Raw genomic sequence first — 23,546 nt, 5'->3', positions numbered from 1 at the left:
CAAGCCCTGTCCAACCTGGCCTTGGACACTTCTGGGAATGGGGCAGCCACAGCTTCTCTGGGCAACCCGTGCCAGGGCCTCCCCACCCTCACAGCCAAGAATTCCTTCCCAATATCTGATCTACACCTGCCCTCCTTCAGTTTAAGGCCATTCCCCCAAAATCACGTGGCAAGAAGAGAAAGAAGAGTTTGCAATTCTTGTGCCCTGTGCTGGCATGCCAGAGGGTGAAAGGAGGTGCAGTGGGAGCTGAGGGTGCTTTGGCCAGGTGTGGATGTGGAGCAGCAGGTGAGGATGTGGAGCAGCAGGGGTAGAAGGCAGGAGAGCCATGGGTCAGGTAGCCGCAGCGATCACGGTGATGGAGAGTGTTGGCTTAGAGAAAACAGGGAGATTGGCCTCCTATCTACACTCTGAATTTCCCAGGGATTGAAGAAGGTTTTTGCAGGTGAGTAGCAGAAGAATTTTCATGGCATGGCCATCAAGAAGTAAAGCATAATAAGCTGATGATGTGGCAGTGTGCGATGTCTCCTGGTGGTGCTTCTGACATGGGCTGCCCCACCTTTCCTGGGGGAATTGGGAAGTGCTGGTGTCCTCGTCGTAGACATGGATAATGGGGACACTCAGGATTGACCTTGAAGTTTTAAGCTGAGACTTGTAAGCTGGACTTTGTGTGAACTTTTGGAGAAGGGTGTGAGCCAGCCATCTGTGGGAGTTGCCAGCAGGATGATGTTTGGGGGGTGCCTGTTTCCAACTTGGCACCCTTCCTGGGCAGTTCTCAGTATTCCTATCCGCCTCTCTTAGTCCGAACCCAGTTTGTGCTGGATCTGAGCTGGTCCCAGTCAGAACTGCACTGGAGACACAGCAGCATTGCCAGGCTCTGACTTTGACCTGTGCAGATCCAACTTTCTGCCTTATCTGAACTTCCCAGTCCTATGACCGGACGCTCATTTCTGTTTAACTCACTGCAGTGGCAGCTTCTCAGGTGAGTTATCTTTGCTCTGGCTGTGAGAAACCTGGCAGGGCTCCACTTCATTCCCGAGCTTTCAAAGTAGCTTGCCTAAAATAGAAACATGTCACAGGAAGATCTCATCTTGGATTATCCCCCTAAGGGTTCGGTAAGGTGGTGTTGTTCTCCTTGGAGGTTATCCCTGCAGGTTCAGTCCTGAGCCTTGTCATGGTGCTGTGGGAAGGGGCTCAAACACCCAACTGGCTGATGGGGGCAGTTTTCCCCTGATAGGGAGCTCCCTGTTTCTCTGCTCCCACCTGGGAAGCAGGGAGGGACTGCAGCCAAGGGGCAGCGTGCCAGCAATCCCAGTGGGCACACAGTCCCACGGGGCTGCTGCACATCAGCATAATTGAGAGCAGTCCAAGGGATTTCTTCTGGGAATTAGGGTGACTTACAGTGACTGCTCAGGGAGAGAGAAACCCCTTCCCTCCCCTTCAGGCCCTCCCAGGATCTGGGTGGGCTCCGGGCTGCTCCAGGAGCAGGAGATTGCACCGTTTGTAACCTGCTGTGCTCAGCAATGGAATAACAAATGGGAGGTTCCAATGGGACCCATGTCCCACAATTCACTATCTTTTCAAGGTTTTTGTTGGCTGTGTCAAGTATACAGCTCACATGGATCTCTTGATGCTGTCCCTGTCTTTCTACTGCCATTGATCCTGTCCTGAAAGTCAAGCCAGCTTTGGGGTTCCTATGTTCCTACCAGAGCTGGATTTTTGTTTTAATTGAAGTGTTTGTCCTTATGGAGACTAGTTAGTCACTAATCTGTGAAGTGTCTAGAAAGGGAGCTCATCTTCACTCCTCTGGTGTGTTTCCCCAGCCACCAGGTCCTAAATAGTCCTGGTGATGTTCTGCCACACAGATTCTCCTGCTTTCAAACACTACACGTGGGCCAGATGCTGCTCTGGAATCTCCATTTGTCTCTTCCTTTCTATTTTCTTGCTGTTAAAAGGAAAAAGGGAGGTGTCAGGGGAGTACTTTTGTGGCCCCAGTCTCTGGTAATTGTTGAAGCATCAGCAATCATAAAGAAGAGAGGCTAAATGAAGTATCTTTCCTTCCTTTCCTAACAGGGCTCAGCTTATCCACTTTGTCACCTGAACTTAGAAGTATCCATCAGTTGGAGGATGGAGATTTGCATAATTACTGTTTTCAAGGTACCTTCTGAAATGCAGAAGAACTCTTACATGTCTCAGCTCTTATCTAATGAGGTGCTGACAAAGAGGTATCCATGGAGACACCCATTATAAGACACTCTTCTGAAATTGGTTCTTTCCAATTCCTGTTAAAGTGCCAAAGGGTTTTCTTCAGCATAATTTATACCATTTCTTTGCTCCATTTGTAAACAAAAAAACTTATGCCTGAATATGCTGAGAACCATAATTTTTAAAATGAGGTTTGCAAGCTCTTATTAAGAAACAGGGGTAGGGTGAATTAGGAGGAAGGTACTGAGTTGAAGGTATCCTATGGGATATTTGAGCTCGGAGAACTGCTGCTAAGAGGCCAGGCCAGGAAGCTGAGCATCCCTGACTGTAGGGCACCCTCAGCATCTACCAGCTCGTGGTGCTGGGGGTGACCACATTGCACCCATCCAAATGGCTCCCACCCAGACTGGTCATGGAGATGTTTTCCTTTGAGGAGGACACCTAAAAATCCTCAAGGGACTTCCGTGCCCTCTTTCCAGTGGGATGGAGTGGTGTGGCTGTGCAGTGGCTGCAGTCACTGGCCCATGGGGTTTGCCAGCCTGTTAGAAATGACGGGAAGAGTTCAGGTAGGGCAGTAATCCCCTACTTGTGCAGACGTGGCAAACATAGTGGGGTGCATAATTCTGGGGTTTTTGGAGACAGGGGATCACATCAATGTTGCAGTGCTGGATTTTCTTTTTAAATTTCCCCTCTTTGCTCCCCTCTCTGCTAATGCTCCAGTCACAGCCCTTTGCACTTTCACAGCCCTCTTCAAGTCCTGGAAAAGATGGTTCGGAGAAATCAGGCCTTCCTGAAGCAAGAGAGGAGCTGGCAGGGTCATATTTCCTGTTGCACAGCTCCAGGTGTGTTGTGGCTTTCCTACTGCAAGCCTGGAGTTCCTACTTCCTCTGTCCATGGCTGGGGGCTGGCTGAGACATCTTTCCAGGCTCAGCCAGAGTGTGGTTTGTGATCCTGCAGCTCCTGCGTGTGTCACTTTGGCTCTGACAGCCTGCACAGCATTTGTACATAAATGTTTTCTGTTGTTACAGCAGTATGCTGTTAAAAAACCACAAAAAGGATCTAACTCCACCCATTCTCCTTGTCGTTCCTGTTTTCTTGCTGGGTGAAAATAGGAGTTTACAGAATCCTGTGTATCTGACTTGGTTATTTATAGGTCAAAGCTGTTGGGGTTTATTTTTGAGTTCAGCTAATGGGTTATTCTTTATTGGAGCTGTGAAAAGGATAGGAAAAATCTGCCAAATATTAGAAACCAGATTGAAGTGATGGTTAAAGTGCGTGCACACTCCTGCTCTGATCCGTTCCCATGTACACATGAATACTGTAGTCATGTGTTCGTTAAAGAATCAATATCAGCCTCTAAAGCAGGAGGATTCTCCCACAGGGAAATGGTTTAGGTGGCAATGCCTGCCAGGTACAACTCGCACTGTGTTGGTTAGTCTTATAAATTATCTAGTTACAGAGCACACTCCTGTGGCATGATCTGAAGGCTTTGACAGGAATTTGGGGGGCTGGAGATGTGCTGTTGGCTGCTTGGGCAGGGCATTACCTCTGCACCCTCCCCTCAGCACTGCTGCTGCCAGACATCCATCAGATCCACTGAGATGAGTGGCTGAAAGTTTCCTGCACAAGTCTGAAGAAGGTGGGACTGTTTTTTCATCATGGAGTTGCAGCATCTCAGAATTTGCACATTCTGTGCTGGTTTGCACAGAAGGAAAAAGAGTTTTTTCACATACACCGGAGCAAACACATTCAGAGGTGTTCAGAGCATAACTGACCTGAGAGTTAGGGTGTCACCTCAAAGGGAAGTCAGAGCCTAAAACTTCATCCGTCTCTGTCACCCAGGCATTCTCTTTCTCCTGAATTTGAGGATTGCTGGGCAGCCCTCAAGCTGTGGAAACTTGTGGAGCTCCAAGAACGGGTGCCTCAGATGTCTCAGTTAAAGCCGTGGTTTATGAGCTGTGCTCTGTGTGCTGCCTTGGAAGGATCTCTGAACAACAACCAAGAGAAGGGAGTCTACATAACAGACAGCTTAAATTCATCTCTGAGTGATCTATTGACCTGTGCTTCTCTCCATGGAAATCTGTTAGTGCTCTACAAGCCAATTTGGCTGGATAGCACAAGGTTAGGCACCTGGAATTGAGCTGCCTGCTCGGGCATGGCCATTGTAGAGCAGTCTGTCAGCTGGAAAGATCTGGATAAAATTAAACTAACAGCTGCACTCCTCTGGCAATGTGGAGCTTGGGGGAGATTTTCACCAGGATCAGGGAAGAGACAATTCCCTTTTCAGGGAGTGCTGCATAAAATCCTTCAGTGACTGCAAAGGTTGTTCAGACTGAGTGTGTCTGTGGTAAAATGAGTATCCAAAGACCAATTCATTTATTTCTTTTTTGTAATTTTATCAAAGAAGGGGGAGAAGGGACTTGTTCAGGAAGAGCAAAAAAGATGTGAGCATCTCGGGGTATTTGAAAGAGCTTCTCTTGTGTGACAGTCCCCTTCCAGCACATATGGGAGGCATTGGTTTCTGTTATCTGAGACACTGGAGTATTCAAGTTGCTTGGATAATGCAGACTTAAGTGGAAAAACAAAACCGCAAAACCAACCACTTTTGCCAGCAGATTTCAGCCTGACATCAGTCTCAGGCTGACACTTCGGATACTGAGGAGGGTTGCACGGGCAGGGAGGAGGGTTGGTGAAGCTGGGTTTTGCTGAGCAGGAATTATGGAAGCTCTGAGGAACTGCAGCATCCCAGATCCTTACATACACTCTGACAAAATTCTCAGTGGGGAGCTCCCCCTACACCAAAGCAGTCCCTGTGTCACCTCTGCTGTGCTCCTTCCCTCTCCATCCCTGTGGATGCTGTGGCTGTGAGGGCTTTGATGTGCAGATACAGTGACGCATGTTTCATTCCCTAATCACAGTCCGGATAGTTTTGCAATAGGGTGAAGATTCAGGGCTCCACGTTGTACACATTGCGGCAAAGACACCGGGAGGAGGGAGGGCAAGGGGAGCACTAGAGTAGGCAGGAGAGCTGGGGCTTGTGTGTGCTGTGGGGAGCAGCAGAATGCCCCTGGAGACCCCTCTGGGTTGGTCCCTTGCTGCTCTTTCTGCCCTGCAATTCTCTCGTTGCAGGAATTTTCTCCAGGGTTGAGAAAAAGGACATTTCATGGTGGTTTCCCCATCCTTGCAGCACTGCCAGCCCAAAGCATTCATGAGTCCTGAGTTAGTCCTCACCAACTACCCCCAAATTATAAGACCGAGGGTAAAAATTGCATCTTTGTTTTGGGTAGAAATAAAGGGAAAATGTTAGTTTGGGGTTCTTTATCTAAACTGGCCTTCAGGCTGGAGCTGTTGTGCTGGGTTTGACTCATGTGCCTCAGTCCTGTGCTCCTCTGCCTCTGGTCTCACTCTCACTGGGACATGCAGACTGCTGGCACTGGAGAGAAAAGAATTAAAAATTAACATTTGATGGACATATGAGGTTTGGGATCTGTGACCTGAGCCAGCCGTCAAAACCCATCACACCCACAGGCAGGATTCTGCTGGGAAAACCTGGTGCTGAAAAAAGGCTTGAGGAACCAGACTGAGATCTTGATTTTGAAGCAAAGAATTACTAAGGATCTGTGGGTTTGCTTGAGGCCCCTTAATATCTTTTATATGGATTAGTTAGAGAAAAGTGTCAGGGCTAGGTGCAGTACAAGGCAACGTGCTGCGTTCATCACAGGGGTGGTCCCACTGCCTGCCTTCAGCTGGAATATGCACTGACTTCTTTTCTGACCCTGAGGAGCGTGACAGAAGTGCTTGGTTTGGTATTAGGCTGAGGGATATCTTGCAGGGGAAGGAGAGCTCATTGTTTTCTTGCAAAACTGTCTATAAAGGCAGAAGTTGTCAGATTTTTTTGACCCTTAGCACTGTTTTTTTCTGAGCTTATTGCTTTCACAGGGCTGTCACGGCAGGGACTGTGCAAATGCTTCTTGCCCACATCCCACAGCGCGTTGGCTTAGCTCCGAGAGCCTCCAGTGGCACAGGAAAAGGGATCTTCCTTCACTGCTCAGTGCCCTTCTGCATGAACAGCTCATCTGTCTCTCACAGGCTCGGCAGCACTGGCTTGCGTTTATGTTCCACTTGTGGCTAATGTTCATTTATAACCTCCTTTCTCTCTCTGGCAGCATGCTTCAGCTTCTGATTTGGAAATTAAGCTAATAGCATTTCTGGTAATTTAAAGACTCTGTATGTGAGTATATGCCTGGTGGGAATATGCAGCAGGTAGTTTCCCACATAAAGAAGGTTAAAGGCCTTTGTGAAAGCTGGAAATTTCCTTTGCTTTCAAACAAGCTTCTCATCCAAAAATAGCAGTGAGCTGGTAGCTTGGCTTATCCTTGTTTATTAGCAGCAGATGCTGCTAATGGATGCAGAGGGTTGTCAGGAGGAGCAGTGTGCACCGGGGCTCTGAGGTGCCTGGCTGATTGCTGATCCAAAGCAGGCACTCATCACAGGATCAGATCCACATGTTCCTTGTAGGATTCCCAGGCATGCTCCCATTGCAGGGAAAATGCAGCATTGACAAGCCTTCACTGGCTCTCAGCTGTTCAAATTGGCAGGGAAAGAATCCAACCAAAGAAGCTATTTTGTGGTGTAATAGCCACTGGGTATTTATACCTGTGCAGGAAGGTGTTCCCTGTCTGCATGGGAGGGTTGTACAGGGATCGGGGCAGGAGCTGACTTTTGAATTTTTGGGGCTCATCTGGGAATATCTGTGTCTTTCCACTGCAGAACTGTGCAGTTTGGAGGAATAAAAGAATGAGCGAAACCAAGCTTGTGTTCCTGGCACGAACCTGCCTTTCCCCAGGTGCCAGCACTGTCTGCCACAGCCTCTGCTGTTCCTGTGGCTGAGGTCAAGGCGGCATCACACAGCTGGGGTGCTGGTTAAGCTCAGTAAATCAACAGGGAAACCCTGGAAGCTGCTGCTGTGGTTGTTGGGGTTTATTGGAAGGTGGGTATCCACGTTCTGCTGTGGGGTGTTGCCTGGGAGAATGAGGGACAGAGCACTGAGGTGTCCTGGGAGGACCTTCAGAAATTCAGTCTGTGCTGCAGAGTGAGTGCACCTTGTTCACAATGTTGTAGAACTTCCTCTTATGGTTCCCTGTGGGAGCACAGATATGTGGGAGCACGGATATGTGGGAGCATGGCCGTGGCTGGGCTCTGCAGACAAGAGGGTGCATCCTGCCCGGGGATCCAGCTGCACAGCCAGGAGCACACCTCCAAGCTGGGCTTTGCACAGCAGTCTATGGAATGCTTCCAAAGGCAAAATTCCATCCAGCCTCTGCCTGTACCCAGCGTGGATTTGGCTCACAGAGCACTGGGAGGGTGTTACTTGCTGGGAATCAAAGATGACTCTGAGGGGCATTGAAAATCACGCTGTAGGAATGGTGGAGCCCAGGCCAGGGGTGGTCTAGGGCTTTTTCTGGGAACTGTTGGTACCTTTCCTTGAGCTCAGAGCAAGTGACACCATTGGAGAGGCCACAGGATATAATGTGATTCCCATGAATCTTCCTCGTGGCCCTGTTGCCTGTCGGATGTTCTTTGGTTAATGACTGTTAACGTCATCCAGAATATGCCTTTCCACAAACATCAATTCCTCATACTCTCATGTGGTTCCTGGAAAACTTTTTGTGTCCAGTGCTCTTTTATTTTCTGTTTCCTCTGGCTCCCTGTTTCTTTAGCTTATAAAACAGAACAAAAGACCCTACTAAATTCTAGTAATTATAGTCATCCAAGCAGGTACACCCATGATTGGCTTAATAAAGACACAGTGTGTCAAGCCTTTCACAGAATCATTAAGGCTGGAAAAGTCCTCCAAGGTCATCAAGTTCAACCTTTGTTTCTGAGGAGGAAGAAAAGTCCTGCAATAAGTCAGTACAGTTTATGACTGTTTCCATGTGTAATTTGCAAACCATTAAAACCAAGCCTGCTGGTGGCCCAAAAAGGCAGAATGCAGTCATGAAAATGGAAACAAATTATGCAGTTCCCCACTGTTACCAGCTCCTTGAAAGTGAAATATCCAGGAGGAATTTTAGCTCGTGACTTTTGATGCTCTAACCTAGTTGTAGCAGGGCGTTTGCAAGGCAGGAGTTAACCCACTTCGTTTCCATTTGTTGTGGAGCTGGGTGTTTCTCTCTCCTGGTCAGGCTGGACAAAGAGTGAACACTGAGCCATTGGGTGATTTATCATTTAAAAACTAAAGAGATGGGGAATATAGATGCACAGAAAGGGTAGCAGTGATCTGATCCCAGCTATCCTGTATTCATTACTGTGTGATGGGATCAGAAATGAGGAAGAGGAGATGGCAGGAGCCTGGCTGTGTTACAGGCACACCCTGGTTGCACAGAGATGGCACAGGAGCTCAAGGTCCCACTGCCGCTGGCTGTGGGCTGCTGGGATTTGCGTCAAACCCACCTCTGTCCCTGGGTAGCAGCTCCCCAGCAGGCAATCTGCAAATCCACATTCAGTTCCCTGAAGGCTCTTGGGATTTTGCAGTGAGGGCTTCCAGGGGAATGTAAAGTGTTTCACCCTACTGCTCCCACCCGGGCCCGCAGTGACGTCTGCTCTGGAAGGAAGAGGATTAGGAAGAGCCACTTGAGCTGGCCAGAGGTTCCTCCTTCCTTATCCACAACAGATACTTGCAGAAGGCCCAAACCACCAGTGTGATGGGTTTTGGCTGATGTGCATTAATCCTGTGCCCCTCTGGCAGTGGGTGTTGCAGCTGACCCTAGGGGTTTATCCAGGTCTTCCGTCAAGTGACAGCAGAATGCAGAGGCTATCGGGGGTAACAGCAGACAGGCTGGAGGAATAAAACCTGCAGCTGCTGCAGACAGTCTGTTTTATCACCTTTATTCTCTTTTTAGCCACCTGACTATTCCTGGAAGAGCTAATATTAGCTCACCCATCTATTTCTTAGAAGCTGGGAAAACAAGGATCTGATTGAATGTCCTGGTTTCCAGGTGAACTGATGACTGATTGGTACAGTTGGCTCTGAAAAGCCTGATAAACTCTTGCATCCCCAGCCCTCAGTGTGGGGAGGCATTGAAATCTGTGGTTGTGGAAGTGGCAGCATGAGAGGGATTAAAAATATTGAGCAGTGTATTTAATCTTGTTTGGGAGGCACTTCCAGTGCCATCCCAGTCAGGATACAGATAGTCATGGAACCTGCTTGCTTCATTCTGCTGTAAAGAAGCAGGTCCTGAGATGTTTAAGTAGAGGGTTGATGCTAAAAGTCAGAATTTTGGCAGAATATTTGCCCAGGATTTGACAGTGTGTCTTGTCCTGATGCTCCCATCCCATTGTATTCCGGATGGTAAAGGCCAGATTAGAGACGATGAAGCGAGTGTAGAGAGGGATTGGAGAGGTTCATGTTTGTTCCCTGAGTGACACCCGCGGCAGAGCTGCTCAGATTACAGGGGAGGGATGATCCCTCTCATTGCCACTCGGAGCTCTGTGTGGGACCTGGCAGACAGTGCTCCTTCTGCACATTAACGTACCAGGTAAGAACAGCTCCAGCTGGTGCTTTTGTCAGCGAGACACGGGGCAGAGTGACCTTTGCTGTGTTCTCCCAGAGCTGTGATGTCACTGGGGAGAGACAGGGGCGAGCAGGGCTTTGCCTCTGCCTTCCTCTGGCCATGGTGAGGGCGACAGACATGTCAAATTCGGGGGGGGGGGGGCAGGTTGTCCTTGGGTTAAGGGAAGGAAAGCAAGGCATGATCATAGAATATGCTGAGCTGGAGGGGACCCACAGGGATCATCGAGTCCAACCCTCAGCCCTGCATAGGCCCAGCCCCAAGAGTCACACCCTGTGCCCCAGAGGATCATCCAAACCCTCCTGGAGCTCTGGCAGCCTTGGGGCTGTGCCCACTGCCCTGGGGAGCCTGGTCAGTGAGACATTCTCAAAGATGCTGCAAAACCAGCTAAATAATTAAAACTAATAATAATTATAATAAAAAAAAAACAACCTGACAACCTCAGTGTTTAAAAATTAAACGTTTTGATGAAATATTAAATGCTAATTATTTCTTTGCACTTGTGCTGGCATCGGCCCTCTTGATGTTGGCAATTTAACATCACATACCAGTAATTGAAGTGTATTGTCAGCATTTGTGTTACGTTTACCACCTGGGCCCCAAACCCAGCAGTTCTGAGGGCTGTGTTTGATTTGTAGTGGTGAGCACTTTGAAGTCCTCTTTGCTATGTTGGTCACACTGGTGTGAATACCAAAACCATCCACCTAAATGCCACGACATCTTGGCTGTTAAAAACAGCCCCTGCTCTTGCTCTGAGGAGCTGCCAGTCTAATTTCAACAGTGAACTCGGTGAGATGGGCTCAATTGATACACCAGAGACTAAATGAAATGGAAAATGAGAGGGCAAAAGGATATTTGGAGAGCATTTTATGGCTTTCATGTTTTGTGTGTCATTTTAACTTCTAGTCAGTGCTGTTGAGTTAATTATATGATGTTTAAAAAACAGGAGTTGAACTTAGCTCAGGGTGGGCAGATGGAAGACGTGACTGGCAGAGGAAGATGCTGCACATTCCTTTGTTTACCTGCTTTCCTCTCTGTGTAAGGATGTATCAGTGCCTTGTTTATTTGGGAGGTGGCTGCTAATATTATGCATGAAGGAAGTGTCAGTATACTTCCCCTCCATAAGACTGATTCATAGAATCTTAGAATGGTTTGGGTTGGAAGAGACCTAAAAAAAATCAACTAGTCCAACTCCCCTGCCATGAGCAGGGACACCTTCCACTAGACCAGGTTGCTCAGAGCCCTATCCAGCCTGGCCCTGAACACTCCCAGGGATGTAAACCTTTCTTCTCTTGCATTTTCCCCAGAATAATGAGGTATTTTACACGTTTGTAATCCTCTTGGGGTGGGAGGGGATGGGCTACAGACATCTGAGAATTGTTTTTCGCCTCTCACTGCAAATACTGGGAGGTTCGCTCGTGTTTGCCAGTTGGAGGCTCCTTTCTCTGGCACGGGCCTGCTCTTGCCAAGGCACCTGTTGGTTTGGGTGCTCAGCACTGCCAGGGGGTGCTGTGCCCTCTCCTGGGGTGCCACGTGGAGAGGACACAGTGTGTGGATAGAGTCATGGACTCACAGAGTCGTTAAGGTTGGAAAACAACTTTATGGTCATCAAGTCCAACCATCAACCCAGAATCACCATCATGTTCACCACTAACCCATGTCTTCAAGTGCCAAATCCACATGGTTTTTTAACACTCAAATTTCTTGAAACTGGAGAAATTTTTACATTTGGGGGTATTTGTCCCGCTGTTTCATTGTCTCAAAGATGTTCAGGCAGCTTTTATGAAAAAAGAAAGGCTTTTCCCCCTCCCACCTTATCAGTTCAGGAGTCTTAAAAAAACGTTCTGGTATGCAGTTCCAACTGAGATTTCCAAAGCAGGTGGGAGATGTACATGAACGCACGTCTGGGAGTAAAAGCAGGAGCCTTGTGGAAGGAAAAGTATTTGTTGGTTTGTTAGAATGTGCCTTGTTAAAGGGAACAGCATCTCTTGTCTCTGAGAGAGCAGCTCAACAAGACAGATAAGAGTGGGAGAAGCAGTGAGAGTTTAGGGGTGATCTGGGATTCCCAAAGCTTGGCTCAGAGTCTGGAAGTGATATTGTGGGATGTATTTTCAGCTTGCAAGTTGATATTAAATGTTGAGATTTTGCTGGATGGCTTTGGAGAGAGAGAGCAGGGAGTCTAATTAAGGAATTCTACTCAGGTCTTCCCACTGTAAAGTGGAAGCAGCAGCTCCCAGCTTGGTGTCACAGCACTGCTGCACCTTGGGCAGGTGGGAATGGGGAGTGCGGGTCACACACAAAAGTGCTTCTGAAAGGGTAAAGAAATGGTGATTTATTCTTGGAAATGTAAGTGGGGTGGGACAGATGCCTCGGGGGGCTCATGGCCATGGGGAACTGTGCCTTTCTGGCAGCTCCTCTGGGATGGAGGGTGGTAGTGCCTCCTGTCCAGATGCCCCCGTATCAATATCTGCGCACAGATGGGGACTGGGGGTGCTCTGAGGGCATGGCCTTGTCCATCTCCACATCCAGGGATACTGTGCATGGTGTCCTCAGTAAGGAGGTGATTTGCTCTCAGGAGGAGCTGGATGGGGGGTCCTACCTTGAGGAAGAGGTTGGTCTTATGGAAGTGTCATGGGGGTGAGGAATGGACTGGTCAGTGCTTTCCTCTTTTTTGGGGTGGTCTCTTTAAGTCATGTTTAGTGAACAGTGCTTTTGTTGCTGGTGCTTATCCAATACCTGTTTTGGAGTCTTGGGGTTATTAAATCAGCATCTATGGCCAACTCTAAATGCACTAATAACTTTTAAAAGCAGAGACAATTAGCAGACTCAGTGGGAGAAGAGCTTTCAGGGAGAAGCAATTTAATGTGCTGCCAGCCTGTGCATCAATGTAGTGCACTGTATGAACATACCAGAGGTACTTTTCCAGCAGGCTTCACATACTCTGAGTTTTCAGGCTTTAATAGTCTTTCTAAACTCAAGAAAGCACTAATCTCCTTGAGGGAACAAATAAAGCAAGTGGACAAAAAGAAATTAGTAATTTCATCAGGGATAAATTGCCCTGTTGTTCCTGGCCAACGTGCTCATAGGAGCTTCCTCTGGGTCTGAGGGAGCTTCTGCAGGTACCCAGGCAGGTCAGACCCACCATCCTCCTGTGATCTCCAAGGAAAACATCTCCCCATTTTCTCCTCTTTATTCATCACGACTAACACAGCAGTGACAGACCAGTGGGCACCCAGGCTTGTGCTGAATGGTTTCATGAAAGGCTGCTTGAATATTTTCCATGGAGACTGTGGGTTTTGGTCAGAAAATCTAGATTTACAATCCATTTTTGTGTTCATTCTGCTACCCTTCATTCTTTGCCCTTCTTTTTGAGGGCAAAGACTCAAACAGAAGGATAGAAAGTTTTACGGCTCCAAACAGTAATCAAATCAACTTCACTTTCAGGTTTTAGCTGAAACTGAAAATTTTCTTCAGAAAGCTCATTAAAAAAAAAAGAAACAAACCCAAAACACAATAAACCCTCCACAGCCAAAGCCAGCTTTAATATCTGTGTTTTGTGTAGAAGCCACAGTTTTGTGCTCAGCTCTGCGCTGGCTGGGCTGCAATGTGTGTGTTTGAGTGTTCTTTACTTGGGGGCTTAATCTATTGTAGGGATTTCTGTGGGCTGTCAAGAGAATGGCAGCCCAACAACTAGCTCTGTTTCAGTGAAAGAGAAAGGGAATATTGTCTGTAATTCCTGTAAATGAGTGTGGAATAATTTTAGGTCTTACAGGATTGAGCATTAAGAATAGTACAAAGAGGTGAATGCTCAAGAGCTCTTAAGCTCAGCCCCATTGCTTGTGCTGGTTTGTGTGGGTGTGAAGTCAATGGGAGCAGAGAACTCCTGGGGTAACCCAGGGGGTGGCCCCATCAGGGAGGAGGACCAGAGCTGTTAATGATGGTAAAAATAACATTGAAATACAAGAAAAATGAAGGAGCGAAGAAAAATAAAAAAAAAAAAAGGAAAAATTTGGGGGGGGGGGATCCTAATGAGCCATTTTCTCTCTCCGTGCAGTTACTGCAGCCACCAAGTCCAGAATATTCTGGGAGGGTTATGTATCACCAGAAAATAGAGCCTGAGCACCGAGTAAGCAATGAAAGAGTGTGAGCTGTGAATGGAACAACAACTGGCAGAGCAGAAGGATTGGGCAGATAGACTGTGGTGCTTAAATATGTCAGATCCAGGCTTGCTATTCTGTGAGGCATACAGGGCAAGAAATGCTTATTCCATATTTTTGTTGGTGTTTTTTTTGTTTTTGTTTGTTTCTTTGTTTTTTAAGTTAATTGATTTTTTAAAGAGGTTTCCCATTGTTTTTTTTTTCAAACGTCAAAGTCAGAGGGGTAAGTCTGGATCACTGCTGGGTGCTTTGGAGAAAAGAGAAGATTCCCGATGAATAGTTCTTCAGGGCTGGGTCCCAGCAAAATGGTTTTCTGATTTCCAGCTGGAAATGTAGGTATCAAAGCAAATGATTTAACAAAATATTCTCTAATAAGCAGCAATTCTGGGAATCTTTGCCAAAATCCAGTTTTTCGTTGATTTCCATGAAAGCTTTACAAGCTCAAAGCACTTGGGAAGTGTAACCAAATAACTGGGAAACTGTCTACTGTAGTTGAGTTGGAAAAGTTAATTCCCTCTTTCCTCTTTGGATTAAACAAAATGTCTCTCCTTACAGAAAAAAACTGTTTTATTTCTGGTCTCTAGTTCGTGAGAAATGGGGTTAGAAGGATGCTGTGACAGCATTCTGCCCTTGCTGGTCCTGCTTGGGACAAATGTGTGTAATTTCTAGGAGGAAAATCAAAGTTATTCAGTATATTTCATCCAAGAAAGGATCCATCATCTCTTTGCGTCTCTGACACTAAGTGTGCACACTGGACTCTTGTGGCTTATCAATATCTCTGTTAAATTCCCTACCTTTTGCAATAAGCCATATTCTCTCCAACATGAGAGATGGTTGTTTTACCACCATGGAAAAATCATCAACCAATAACTAGTAATTTATATCACCTTGTAATGCCTTCAAGCATTTTATCTCCATGTAAAGAGTATATATAGATTTAGGTAAAACTAGGTCACAGCCCCAGCCTTTGGGTGAAGAGAAAACACCCAAAGAGATGCAGGTTTTGCCATCCTGGGAGAACACCTTCCTTGGACTGCAGCGTGTGCTCAGACTTTAAACCCCTGTGGTTGGTGGTTTTGAGCAGTTCCCACATGAAAATCCACTTTGCATCTGTGGACAGACAGCGAAGAACCTGCTGATGCATCTCCACGTCCCACTTGGAGAGTTCATGACTAGCCTGGCTATGTCACCAAGTTCTGTAAAGGCATCTTTTAAATACAGTTAGTCCCAAGGAAGACAGGAAGATCTTGCCAACCCTGTTTGTCTTGTGGGTTCATGTGTGATGTTGATCCCCTGGCCGGTGATTTTGGGGCAGCTGGAAATGAGAGCAGTGAGCTGCCATCTAACAGGGGTGTTTGCCTTTGGAAGAAGAACTTGGCGGAGTAATTATGCAGTGTCTGGCATGGGAGACAGCTGCTCTTTGCCCATGGGATGCATCCCTCAGGTGTCCTGGTAATTCCCGTGTTCCTGTTGCTTTGTGCCAACTGGGAGCTGGGATGTTCTACCCAGGCTGCGATTCAAAGCTGGAGGAAATTCTGTATGGGGTTTATGTGTGTTTATGATGAAAAGGCCCATATATCAGTGAGGTATTAGAGTCATTTAGAGGCAGGGAAGAAGCCCATCCCTCCTTCCTATCCATGAATTGAGTGGGATCGTTGTGTTCTTAGAGCGGTTTGCAGGAGACCTAATCACATTCCCTTTCTGGCAGAGCTGACACCCAAGCATTCCTGCCCGCTGGAGGTACTGGCATTAAGGATTTGTGTGCCCCAAACTGTGCTTATCCAGACACGTGGGATAACACAGAGCACAGGGTTTATTAATAGAACCCAGCAGCCAACATATGGCTGCATAGTGGAAGCAGAGTAAAGCATAAGCCACATGTTCCTTTTTAAGAATATGTATTCACACCTTTCACTTCCCACAGGATATTTTTGTGAGGCTTCTACAGTTAGTCTGCTATCTCCAACAGGCTATTTTTATACCCTCACAACATGGCTTAATTAAGACAAGTTGTGTTTTATAAACAGTCCTATGCATTTCAAACCCACTCCCTTCCAAAATAAACCCACCCCAGCAAGATCCAGGTGGTAATTGGCAGCAGAGTGATTGGATCAGCACCCGCCAGAGGAATTTTCTGGCTGCATTTACAGCCTCGGGTGCAGCTTGGCTGAACCTTGTTGTGCATTTCATGTATTTCAAATGCCATTCTAGGGCCCATCTGGCAGAGCTGAGCAGGCAAGGGCTGCACCTCCAGCTTTTATCTCAGCCCCGTGTCTTTGTTCTGTCTTGGTTTTTTTCACAGCTGAGATTTTAAGGAGTCTCGGGGATTGTCTTCAGCCAGACGAGCTTGTTGTGTTTCCAAAAGCTTTAGATTTGGGGCAGACTTTGAAAACGTGATCTTGCAGCCTCAGCTGGCTTATGCAAGTAATCGTGGTGATTCCTTCCTTGAGGAAGGATGTCCACCTGTATTTAGTGAAAATTTAGGGTAATGCACAAAACCTTCTATTCTCATGGATGGAATACAGGAAGATTTTTCGATGGCTGCCTGTATAACTTATTTCTCATGCCATATTCTTAACATTGCTAAAATTGGCAGTTTACAGGAATTACAGTCTTGGAGGTGTCAGGACACTCATTCTGCCTGCCAACATCCCTTTCTAAGAACTTGGGAAGATTAGTTCGTAGCGTAGATTTTTCTCATGTTGAAGTTCATAAGGATGAAAAGCTCCATGTGGGATATAACTGTGCAACTTCAGTGACAAAAATTGCTAAGCACATTACATATAAATAGCAAACTGCCTTCTTTAGGGACTGATACAGACTGCTCCTGAGATAGTTTAGCAGGCAAGTAAATAGTAAAATATGGGTATATTTAGCACTCCAGAAGGCGATGGATGGTGTTCAGACTTCACATCACATGGCCTCTTGAAGTCTTTACCTCTGTATAATCCCTTGTACTCAGCAGTGATGTGGTGGCACATTTGGGACCTAATTACAAGCTCCACTGCCAATCCAAGTACCAAATGGAGAAGGATGGTTTTGGAAGGCAGAGGATGGACCTGACTTATGAATCATGAGTAGCAGGGAAGGTGGTGCAGGAAAAGGCTGACGCAGTTTAATGGGATTTGGATTAAAAATGGTTTAATAGGATCTGGGCATAATTGTGGTTTTAATGCCTGCCTGCCTCACTGGTTCATGCAGGTGCTGCTTGGGTGGATGGTTTTAGGTTTGCATCCACTTCTTCAAAAATCACACTTGACTGGCTGTGGTCACACAAGCAGCTCGATGTTGCTGAAGTCCCTGCAGGCTTGTCACAGCTCAGCCCTGTGGGGCAGTGGGAGAGAGGTGCCTGGGACACAGCCAGAGAGCCAGAGGGGTCATGGGAAGCTCTGTTAACCTTTCCCAACTGAGTTCAAAACAGGTTTTCCTTCTGTATGATTTTTTCCCTTCTGGATTTTTTTCCTGGTTGGGTCAAGCTTGAGACCTTCCCACTTCAAACTCACCATTTTCCCCAAGGCTGTGGAAAAGACTCAGGTGTGCTCATTGCCATGCAAGCCTGAAAAACCTGCAAAGAACATTTGCAAGTGTGGTCTTTGAAACAAACCCACCAACCCACTTGGATAGCACCCCTCACCTCTTTCTTCCCTTTTTCTTAGGCTTTTGTAAGGACATTTCTGCTGTTGTTGAGGATGCTCATCCAGAATTCACACCCACACACAAATTTTGTGGTGATGTAACAATGCCTGTTACTGATAGTGAGTCTGGGGTTTTTTACCTAAAATAAATGCAATGGTAGAGCTGTATTGTTGTTAGTGGAAGGGAGCTGTGTTGAACTGTTGTCTTCCTTCCAAGAATGGTGCCATCCTGAACGGTGCTCATTATTTAAAATGAAGATCATAGACCCTGGTGGTTGTCCTTAGAGGATGAGTGAGGCTTATGTGGAAGCAAGTCCCAGCACTCCTGTAAGTGAAGAAACCATGTCACCACATCTGGGAACCTGAAGTGTGGTGCAGAGCTCAGTGTTTTATGATCTTTAAAATCCTTGAGCAATACTGACTAAGATGAGTATATTCAGAAACAGTTAATTGAGGAGCTTTTCCTATTGTGTCATCTCAAGTTACACACTTGATTTCTCTCAACAGTGCTCTCTTGGTGAGGTCAGAACACCTCAGGGGGATTTTTTTATGTTTTGTGCTTTATTACAAGCACACTCACATTGTAAGGTGTGAGCAGACCCGGCAGCCTGACTGCTGTGGCGTGACACCATGACAATAATATGGATGTTCTTGGCAGTGGTGCATTAATAAGGATCAGTCTTGTGAGGGGGACCATTGCAGAGCAGGAAAGCACACAACGGCAGAGCATGTGGGAAGTGGCTCTGGTGCAGTAGCCCAGGCTCTGGTGAACGCAAGGTGAGCCTCAGAGCCCTGCTCGTGGTGTCCTGTTCTACCCCTGCTGATGGGGACTGACAGGTGTGATCCCTTCTCTGGGCTCAGGACCTGCTGGGGTCCTTGCTGTCTCCCTGGGGCTCTGGGGGGCAGGCACACTGGGACAACTCCATTTGTTTCCAGAAACTGCAGGGTCGTGTTCCATCCTCTTCATTTCCAAGCCTCCAGCCACTAGAGGGAGAGAATGCCACATATTTATGGTTCCATTTGTGCGTGGGGATGTGTTCAATAAGGGAATTGCTTTCCTGCAGCAAGGCTTGTCAGGCAGTCAGATAGCTGGGTTTAACCCCTTTATTTATCTGGCCACAGTTTCACAACTGCTCCTGAGATTTGACCCCTGTAGACCTCGGTTGGTTTACGACCTCAAATTCTAACAGCTCTGGAGGATGTTAGATGATCCTTGTCCATGTTTTACACCCTGTATTTGCTGTCGAGCATCCCTGCTGTGAAATGGCTTCCATGGGGGGAAACGCGTGGCTCCTGCTGGGTGTGCCTGTCTGCTCGTGTGACTGCACAGCCCAGTGCAGTGCTGCAGCGGGAGGGACAGCGGGCACTGCGGGCATGGACGGCGTGGGCACCGCGGGACACTGACCCCCCGCCCCACACTTCCTTCCTGATAAGCCAGAGACTTCTGGAGCCCATGGCCTGTTTCCTCTGCAAGAATAAAACAAGCCCAAGAGGGATCTCATTTCATTTGGAATTAAACCATTGAGTTAGTAATTATTGTAGGCAGATGAGTTTTAACGATTTCAAAGGACACCAGCAAGGAGTTATGGGTTCAAAGGAGAGAACTGGGGTGGGAGCTTTGAGAAGACAGTGTCAGAAAGGGAATTCGATAGACTTTTGAAAGTGAAACAAGATTGAAACTTTCCTTTGCAGATTGAGCTCAGTGGGGAAGACCCCTGGAAGCCTGATGAGGGGATTGTGGGACTTGCAGGGATCTTGAAAAGTAGCTGGGGATGAAAGCAGCATGTTCAGTGGGTTTGGAGGGCTGCAGCCTTCAGTCTGCAGTGCTGTTGACCAAGAGAATTTACATCCCTCTGCAGATGGTGGGTGGGGAAGAGAGAGTCTTTCTGCCTTTCTTTGGGCTCCAGAGGGTAACTCAAGGTAGGGCTCTCTCAAAAGGGAAACCTCACGATGCTTTAGCAGCCCAAAGTGCTGAAGGAGAGCATCTCTCTGGGAAATGTTTCTGACTCTGAAAGTCGGTAGTTCCACTTAATAGAGAGACTCAGCAAAGAGGTTTCCTTAGGCTGATGGGAGCTGCAGATGATGATCCAGCTCAGGAAGTTCTGGTGAGGCTGGGGCTGGTCCCAGATGTTCCTTTCCCTAACTGTTTCTCTTTCCCAGATGTGCCCTGGTTGGCACAGCTGATGGTAGGCATGAGATAAGCAGGGAGGGAAATCTGCAGGAAGGCACTAGAAACCTTAGGATTAACTTTACCCAGCCACATTGGGAAAATATGCATGTAAGGACTAAACATACATCATTGTGGGGAAGGTGGTCAAAACATCCCTCGTCCTGGGTGTCCATCACTGGACACCCCATACTTGTAGGGCTGAGGTTGGGCTGCTCCGAGAGCCCTCCCTGTTCCAGTGTGTTGCTCCTCCCTGCACCCCTGGCTTGGCCAAGGCTGTCCTAACACGTCCTGTGGCAACTCAGACTAACTGAGGCCATGAGAACAGGGCTGTGAGCTGAGCTGCTTAAGCTCAGCTTCCAGGGCCACAGGTCACAACTTGAACTGAATAATAGAGTGAGGAGAGTGACAAGTGAGTTTGAAAGGCTCCTCCACATCGCTCTGCATCCTGATGAACTGTGGCCATCACCTCATAAACATGACCTGCTCGTTAAGCCTTCACCTCCTGACGGAGATGTGAGGTCTTGGGGGACCAATCTCCTTGCCTTCTGCTTTGCTTCCCAAGAGCCAAGCCCTGACACTGTTACTCAGGCAGGAATCCCGTGGATGTGGGTGGGAGCTGTGCCATAGGTGGATCACACCCTGCCATCGCAGTGCTGCTCTCTGCAGGTGCAGGGATTAACATGGCAGGGAAAGCATTTCTGTCCCAGGGTTTTGTGTGTATTTGTGGGTGTAGGACCAGGTTGGGATGCCTCCTCCAAAGGCACCAGCTCCAGTGGGATCTCTGCTGGGTTTGGGTGGTGGAGAGGGGCCAGGCAGGAGCTCAGGTGTGAGTCTGCCTGTTGGTGTGACAGAGGAGGGCTGCAAGAGCCCCCACGCCATGAGATGTGGCCATGCTGTGGGCCTTGGAGGCTCCTTCCCCAGCTCCAGCATGGGAACATCCCTCCAGGCACGAAGGAGGATCATGCCTGCAGGATGTACGGCTTTGTCAGTCCCTTCTGACCTCAAAACACATGACCTGGGGCAGCATTTATTGTTTCCCCGCAGATCTTCTCGTGAATAGCAATACTAAGCTCCAGTTTTCTTTCAAAAAAAAAAAAATCTCTTTTTTGGCTGCAGATCTCTTAGTGCACAAATGAAATGAATTTATATATAAGCACTGTGCTACTTGTAAAGCCCTTTCAGTTTCAAATTTAGTTTTAGTACTCTTTTTAATCTCCATAGGATTTTCCCTAAATAAGCAGAACTAGGGCAGCGCTAGTGACAGACGGACATAAAGAAGACTTGGATGCTGGAGAGCCTTTACTGGGCTTGGGGATCTGAACTGGGGTGCTTTCCTCATCACCCTAAGAGTTTAATTTGCCTGCAGGTTTTTAATTTTCACCTCTAAAGCAGAGGTCTTGGCAACAGAGAGTGTTCCTTGGCAACAGACTCCTTGGTTCATTAAAGCAGCAGTGGGAGGCTTCAAAATGCCACTGTTGGAAAAAGTTGAAAGATATTAGCAAATCAAATGGGCCGAGGCATGAGGAGTCTTGTCAGTCAGGTGAGGATGGCAAGGAGAAGGAACAGTAAACAAGGTGCAAAACATGAAGGGAACTTGAAGGATCAGTTCTGGAAGGAGGCAGGTCTGGGATTTGCCTGTTTCCCTGCCTTCCCAAGGGCCCCATCTGTCCCACAGGATGGCCTGGAGAGGAGCAGCAGGAACCTCTGTGTGTCTGGGGGATCGTGTGCTGGCAACAAAATAGTTTTTACTTAATAAAAAACCTACTTTTTAAAACAGGTTTCCAACTGTGGTTTCCCACTCGGGCTGCATAAAAATTACAGTTTGTTTTGGTCCTCTCAAAAACTGAAGCTGTAATTTTGTTAGTAAAATCCAAAAAGTCCTTTGGGGAGAGTCTGTGAGAGTGTGGCCGTGGCCCTTTCCATCCCTTCCCTCCTTTAGCGTGGAGCAGGCTGTGTGACACTCTGCCTGGAGCCACACTGGGGTCTGTTTGCACTGTGACTGCTAAATATAAATATACCAAATAATTAACAATGCCTCATGTATGTAATTAGATTAGAATTAAATTACTCTAGTTTGTACCAGCATACAGAGTGTACGTACAAGTAGCTGATGAGGATTGGAGAAGGGGTTTGGGGCAGAGGGAGACAGGTTTGGGCTCCCCTGTCTGTCCCTGCCAGTGTTTGATGTGTAACCTTGGGCAGTCAGGGGAAGCCCCTGTGCCCTGGTTTGCAGGTAATGATTTTTCTCCCTTCCTGTGGTAAACAGCCAGATCCCAACCACAGCCATCAGAGCAAGTGATGTTTATGCACTTGTTCCAGTCCTGTGGTTCTGTGATTCTATAATTTATGACTGAAACTATCTTTGTGTCAGAGTTAGTTCAGGAGGACACTCGTATCTAGGGCTTCTGAATATGTCATCTCCTATTAAAGAACAAACAAACTCTCTTGTAATGTACCATAAATAATAATAATACTTTGCAAGAGCCCGGAGCGCTGTGTTATTGCTGTGCTAATCAGAGAGGCACTGGGCCATTATGAAAGTATTCCATGGGGTTTGGGGTTTTTTTCCTGCAGGAAGGTACATGTTTCATAGCTCTGTAGCGTGGCTGATTGGTTTATAAAGCCAGGCTGGATAATTCCTAGTAGAGGTTAGACAAATTCTCCTCCTTTCTCATTAATTAACCTGTAGGATTTGGTGCCTGTTCTTTGCAGTTCAGTAGAGACAATGACTGCAGGAACATATTTGTGCTCTCTGATATGGAATGAAGAACATCTGCCTTCTGCAGCAGTGAAATACTGTTATGTGCCTGGGCTCTCCAAAGGGCACTGTCGGGCTCCTGCCTGGATGAGGCAATTCCGGGCTGGAATTTCAATAGGGAGGTGTTGGCTGGGGGATGTTCTCCAATGCTGCATCGTAGGGGAGGGAAGAGTGGATGAAAAGCAGAGGAAGGGAAATCCCTGTGTGAAGGCAGCAGCAGCAGGGCAGGGAGAGGAGCACCTTGGAAAAAGTTCCCACATCCAGAGAGAGGTTTATAGCAGTATTCTTATGGTGGGATTAAAGAAAGGAGGCCTTGGAGATCTAAAGGAGATTTCAGTGGTGATGTGGTAATACAATAAAGAAAAGAGATGAGAGGCAGGTGAAGTCCTGCAGTGCTGCTGTGCTGCTGTGCTGCTCTCACAGGTTGCAGGAAAATGAACCATCATGTTTGGAATCCCACTGCTGTGTTTTGGAGGTCTGAAACGAGGGATCTGCACCCAAAAGCTGCACAGCGATACCACAAATAGTGGCTGGGAGAGCAGGGTGGGTGTCTGTGTGTATTGGATTGGACAGCAGATTGCAGTGGGAATGTTGTTAAAGTCGTGTGTGTCACTTCCATGGCTCCAGATGTATTGGATGAGGTACAAGGATGGAGATTACTTATTTCTGTTTCGGAGTGTGATGTGATAGTGACTGTCCTGCTGATACCAAATTGCTTGGCTTCTGAGTCGCTCTCCGGATGCAAGGAATTAGGAGAAAATAAATTACACATGGAAAAGTGGCATAAAGCTAATCATTATAGTCCCTTTATTAGTCACAACTGCTACTACAGAGCAGTGTCCAGGTAAACCCTGTCCCTTCCTTCCCATCTCTGCTCACCAATGAGGCTGTTGCCCATTATGAATATCACTTGGCAATCAGAAGTAGACCCCGAACTGGACTGGCCTTTGAAGGGAAGCAGCCATCTGAGGGTGAAGCACATCAGCTCGTTTTTGTCCTCATTCTGGAGGGAAGTAGACATCTGGTAAAATGTGACCAGAGCACAGCTCTGCT

At 47.3% G+C, this 23,546-nt stretch overlaps 1 protein-coding gene and 1 long non-coding RNA gene across 3 annotated transcripts in view; both read left to right on the top strand.

Moving 5' to 3' along the window:
• Positions 1-23,546, top strand: part of ARHGEF9 (Cdc42 guanine nucleotide exchange factor 9) — a 207,600-nt gene that overhangs the window by 52,822 nt on the left and 131,232 nt on the right. The window lies entirely within an intron of this gene.
• On the top strand, positions 9,835-14,111 carry LOC108498432. The gene is made up of 3 exons (XR_001875176.1): positions 9,835-9,878; positions 10,720-10,811; positions 13,828-14,111. It is a non-coding gene; the product is annotated as an uncharacterized LOC108498432 (long non-coding RNA).

Source organism: Lepidothrix coronata, unplaced genomic scaffold (genome assembly GCF_001604755.1).
Source record: "Lepidothrix coronata isolate B3197 unplaced genomic scaffold, Lepidothrix_coronata-1.0 Scaffold2, whole genome shotgun sequence".
In the NCBI taxonomy this organism is placed as follows: domain Eukaryota; kingdom Metazoa; phylum Chordata; class Aves; order Passeriformes; family Pipridae; genus Lepidothrix; species Lepidothrix coronata.
Note: the sequence above shows the minus strand (reverse complement) of the source record. Positions and strands in the feature narration are given on the sequence as shown.